Raw genomic sequence first — 5,635 nt, 5'->3', positions numbered from 1 at the left:
GAAACCGAATGCTGTTGCATGGTTGATTGTGCAGTTTACTTGGGTAAGCCAATCTGGTCATATTTTGTATTGAAGCAGAAAAAGGACTTAGACCTGTGTTGATATTTTCCATCCGAAACTGCTATAGGTGCATATGATGATGAGGAAGCTGCAGCAAGAGCATATGATCTAGCTGCTCTTAAATACTGGGGCCCTGGAACACTTATTAATTTTCCGGTAAGTTTCTAACTCAGTATATAATTTTATGGCAATGGAGTAGATTGGTTCGTTTTCCGTGTAAAAAATGTTTATGGCTAGATGAACTACTAACTTTGTGGCAATTGCATTTTATTTCCTTAAACACTGATGTGGCTGCACAGGTCACAGATTATGCAAGGGACCTTGAGGAAATGCAAAACCTTCTCGAGAGGATTACTACAGCATCACTTAGGAGGTCAATATTCGGGTTTTTTGCTGTTTCCGTTTTAAATGAATTCAGGTTCTTACATGCCAAATCTTTTGCAGGAAGAGTAGTGGTTTTCTCCAGGGTGTCTCCAAATACCGTCCCTTTCCAGGTAATTTTATACATGTTTTTGACAAGATTAGCTGGTATTGGGTCCATCCATCATTCTTTACTTTCTGATTTTCTTCTGTACATTCTTTTCTCAGTAGTCGATGGGATTCACAATTTGGCCGTACTCTGGAGCTGATTACCACAGTGCACTTTATGGTGAGACTGGCTTTGAATAGATACAATTGTCTTATTACTGAGTTCAAATCTGAATTTATGCATTAAGATGCTTTGTTTCTTAATTTTCCAAATGATTTGTGTGCCGGTCTAAGTGTGCTGTTAAAGGTGCAGGTGATGAGGCAGCCAGAGGAAGTGAAAATGGCAGGTGTTTATAGTGTTGAGAGGAAGATTGATTTTAACTAATTACATCAAATGGTGGGGTACAAGTAAATCTAGTCTGACTGATTTCCAGTCAAAAGCAGTAGATGAGACAATCCTGGGGGTTCAGATGCTGTCGCTAGTGAACTGAGAGCCTAGAACGGTCTAACCCAACCCACAGAACCCTATGAAATGCCACGACTAGGTGTCCCTCCAGAAAGATTGAACCATAAAAGATATCTGCCATGAGTGGTTTGTTGAACTCAGCAGCATACAAGAGCCTTCAGGAGAGAATCACAAAAAATAAAGGCAAGGAGGCGAATGACGAGAATGAAAACAAAAGCAATATTGATAAAATTGAGCTTGGGAAGACTGTTGAGAATCATGCCATGATGTTGGAAGTGAGAGACATGATGTTGCATATGGGATAACCGGAGGATTACCTATTCACAGATATCAGTTGGCCCTCTTCTGTCCGCTCCCCTTCTGACCACTACAACAGTATCGACCCATTAACTGACCCCTTCTCTGGAGCTCTCTTGTCCCAGTTTCTTCCTGCTGGATCATACGTATGAATGAGGTGTGATTTTCTTTTACTGAGCCTCTGAGTAAGTTTTGTAAGTTGACAATCTTGATTCGCAATGCCGTTGATATGCTTAAACCATGTTTCTGGACTATATAAGCCTTCTTAATTAGATACTACTACTACTACTACATAGTGCTCAGAGATACATATGATGTAGTTGATGTTTTCTTCAGAGAATATCAATTTAGATCACAATAAGCAATTATGTAAAGAGTAACAATAGTAACACCGTTTGATCGTGCCTGGTTAGTGGTTACTGAAGGTATAACACGTGGTTACTGAAGGTATAACACTACGTGCAGGTTAGAAAAAACGAGTCTGGCTCGGGTTATACCTTCTTCCAGCAAGGAGAGTAACCACAACACTCGCGTCTATCCAGACTCAAGGTAGAATCCGATCCTGACGTGCATGTGCCATACAAGCAGCCCCTTGTCGTGTTACCCATTGAGAAGCAGAAACTTGTATCAGCATATTATGGAGTTGTGTATATTCCAAAGGTGTAAATTATTAAAGTTTTATACTTAAAAGCTTCGCCTATTTTGATGGCGGCTTTGTTTGGCATGTATACAAAGGTAGGCAGAGAGTTATACAGGCCTGCTCAGTTTTCCTTTTTACTAGTGCAATGTACTCGAACATTGTCATGTGTGTGTAGGTAATGCAATATACCAGCTTTCATGTCGATGGACAGTAAATGCAAAAGCTGTGTTAATGAACCGTAAAACCACATGATTATTCCACAAACCCAAGCACAGTGGAAATAAATGAGAGAGGGATAATGTAAAAAGACTAGTATCAAGTTTCATTTATGTTAATCTCGATTAAAATTCAACTCAATGATAATAATTTCAAATACTACGATTTTTTAATGAACTGCGATAATAATTTTGAAGGACAAAAAATATTCTGGAAATTTTTGTGCTATGAACTGAAAAATTAGCTACATGAACCGAATAAACAGATAGATAGCCAGATAGGAGTATCAAGTAATAAAGCATCAACGTCAAACAAATAAGATTTTCATGAATTTTATCGCATGATTCATTGATGCAACCGTGTGTTTGCAGAACGTATGTTCCTCGGTTCGACTCTCCGCTGCAGCCTTTGATGGATGCTTCTGCCTGCTACTATAATCAAGAACGGGAGAGAGAGTTGTTTGTTTCAAGCTAGAATGAAGCATTTGGAAATTGACAAATATTCCCACATCGAAAAGAAGAAAATAGTGGTATGGATGAGAGGACTATAAAACGAGAAGGGCCAAGGCATTAAAACTCATACCTTTCTCGGCCTTTTGGCTAAGATCAAGTGTAGTATCTGTTCTTATCAGTTTAATATCTGATATGTGGACCATTGGTTCACACGATATTAAATTTATTTTTTGAGGGAGAAGGCTCACCAAAGTAGCTTGCTACTTGGGCCTTCGCGCGTCGCTCATGCGTTGCACTACTGCTTGAGCCTGGCGCATCCCACCAATCCAGTTCAAGCTTTTATTCTTGTTACTACTCAAACTTTACCTCTTCTTCACCTTTATAAGTTTCTGAGCTATGTGAAGTTTGTATTTATACTTATTTTAAGTAAATGTTAGTGTCATGTTAATTGGTTATGATTAATGATGATGTCTATTTACAACCAAGTCACTTTGCAATTTTCAATTCTGGATGAAGAGTCGAAATGTTAATAAACAAGGGAGCTAAAAATTGGACAATAATCTTGTGTTCTTGGATGAATGTTTGTACATTTGAAAATTGTTGTTGAACAATTTGGTTGTGTAAATATTGTTCTCCTTTATGTGTTTGGAATATGATAAAGCTACCATAATCCCACATCGAAAAGGAGAGAATAGTGGTATGGGTGAGAGGAGTATGAAAAGAGATGGGCCTAAGCTTTCAAACTCATACCTTTCTCGGCCTTTTGGCTAAGATCAAGTGTAGTATCTGTTCTTATCAGTTTAATATCTGATATGTGGATCATTGGTTCACACGATATTAAATTTATTTTTTGAGGGGAAAGGTTCTTCAAAGTAGCTTGCTATTTGGGCCTTTGCGCGTCGCTCATGCGTTGCACTATTGCTTGGGCCTGGCGCACCCCACCAATCCAGTTTAAGTTTTAATTCTTGTTAGTGCTAACATTACTACCTCTTTCAGTAAATATTAGTATCGTGTTAATTGCTTATGATTTTCTCTAATATATGAGTACAACAAATTCCAATTTTCATTTCGGAAGGAATAGTCGGAACCAGTATATGGAGCTAAAAATTGGGTCTTTTTAGGATCACTAATCATGGAATATAGTTCTACTGATTACAGATTTTACTGCAACCGCGTAAATCTTCATCAAAACCTCATCCATTAAAATGATTTCTTCTCCAAACGTCAGTGAATAAAATATTCAACCAAGATTAGCTCACAATCTACATTGTCATGTCCAATTGAAGAAATCGAGATGCTTGGTGGTTTGTCCGTGTTGGAATCCGCCGCCGAAGTTTTTCTATTGGGCCGGAATTCGTCTTTTTCCCTTGTGGATTTCCGACATTTCCGAGGCCTGTTTCTGTTAGGAGGGAGAAGCAGAGGATAGTTGCGGCGAGAAGCGCTTTGGAGGACTTAGATCAGTGTGTGATTCACATGCTTGGCTGATTTTGTTCCTCTGAGACGTAAGACATGGATATTCAGTTAAGTGGTCGTCGGCATTCTCTCGCGTGTGCCAAATTGTGTGCAGTGTTTTGAACCGGCTACTGTTGTTCCGCTCATAATAAAGTAGTTTACTTTTACAGTCTGAATGGTTCAGACATTGACATCCCCGAGTGGAAGTTCTTGCTCCAACTTATTGAATGGCTCCAGTCTCGCTACCGCTTCAAATGTCACAGACCAAGGTACTTTGTCCATAATCTCGAGTTGCTGCACATCACAATTTACACCCCATTGTGTTATAATTTTTTTTGTTTGTTGGGTTCTTGATTAACCAGTTGTATATATATATATTTAACTAGATTGAGGCTTTGATTATTACTCCTATGATTTTCATAGGAAATGCGATTGTGGCTGAAATTAGAGTTTCTCTTTTTTGGTTCCATATAGGCATTTTCCAGGTTCTGTTATTTTGATTCTTCTAATGTGTTCTTATTTTCTAGATATATTTGTACTGCTGCACTGGATGCTCTTGGAAAAGCGAGGAGGCCAGTAGAGGCTCTCAGGTAAAAATATTGTACTATGCATTTTTGTATCAGTGCCTAATATATAGGGATAGCTACATTGTCGTCTGATTTCTATCTGATCACTTCGTGTAGGGGCAAATGGCTACCTATCCGGACATAGCAGCTTATCTTTGCATAGCTGCTGTCACTCTTGGACAAGCAGGGTATATGAAAATGAAAATTCAAGGAAAATTCAAACATTCAATTCTGAGCTACTAAAATGCCTCTGTTGGAGCAGGTCATGTTGGCCTGCGGCAAGTATAACTTAGTTTATGATTTCTTCAAGAAGGTGCAGAAATCGTTACCCTTACCGTGTACTGCTGCATCATAAGTATTACCTTGTAAACCTTTTCCCTGTTGTGTATAGTTCTCGTAAATGCTCTATGGAAGGAAGGAGAAGTCGATGAGGCCGTTGATGAAATGGAGAGAAGAGGGATAGTTGGTACCGCTGGTCTCTATTATGACCTTGCTTGCTGCCTCTGTAGTGCAGGAAGGTGCCGTGAAGCACTAAAACAAGTGCGTAGTATATATTCCATACACGTTTTTAACTTTGATTTGCAACTTGGTGAGTTTAGCCCGAGCAACATTTTACGCTATTATTGTGTCGGACTTGACAACTTTGGTTTTGTTTCCTCATTTTCGTTTTGGTTCGTTTCGGCAGATTGACAAGATCTGCAGAGTTGCAAATAAACCACTTGTGGTAACTTACACTGGTTTGATGCAAGCATGTGCGGAGTCTGGCAACAAACTCTTGATCGAGAACGCCCACCGGTTCCCGGACCACGCCCTCCACCAGCTCGTCCGCGATGGAAGCATTCTTCTTCACCGGTCCGAAAACCCTGCTCTTGAACATCTATTAGATTCTTGCAAAGATTTTTTAAGGAAACAAACATTAATAGATGTGAAGCAAGTAGAAGTAGGAACTAGGTTTCAAGATAATGCTGCTTTAGTATGCTAAATTTTGAAATACTATTTATTTTGTCTATTCATCTTA

General features: G+C 39.1%; 2 non-coding genes and 2 pseudogenes across 2 annotated transcripts; all 4 read left to right on the top strand.

Annotated features, from left to right (window-relative positions):
- Positions 1–6: 6 nt before the first annotated feature.
- On the top strand, positions 7–2,068 carry LOC121791791 (annotated as a pseudogene).
- A 657-nt stretch (positions 2,069–2,725) lies between these two features.
- On the top strand, positions 2,726–2,921 carry LOC121791794. Its single transcript, XR_006048727.1, has one exon. It is a non-coding gene; the product is annotated as a U2 spliceosomal RNA (small nuclear RNA).
- Positions 2,922–3,345: 424 nt separating this feature from the next.
- LOC121791795 lies at positions 3,346–3,541 on the top strand. Its single transcript, XR_006048728.1, has one exon. It is a non-coding gene; the product is annotated as a U2 spliceosomal RNA (small nuclear RNA).
- LOC121791792 lies at positions 3,367–5,635 on the top strand (annotated as a pseudogene).

The sequence above is a fragment of the Salvia splendens genome, unplaced genomic scaffold (assembly GCF_004379255.2).
Source record: "Salvia splendens isolate huo1 unplaced genomic scaffold, SspV2 ctg914, whole genome shotgun sequence".
NCBI classification, from domain to species: Eukaryota; Viridiplantae; Streptophyta; class Magnoliopsida; order Lamiales; family Lamiaceae; genus Salvia; species Salvia splendens.
Note: the sequence above shows the minus strand (reverse complement) of the source record. Positions and strands in the feature narration are given on the sequence as shown.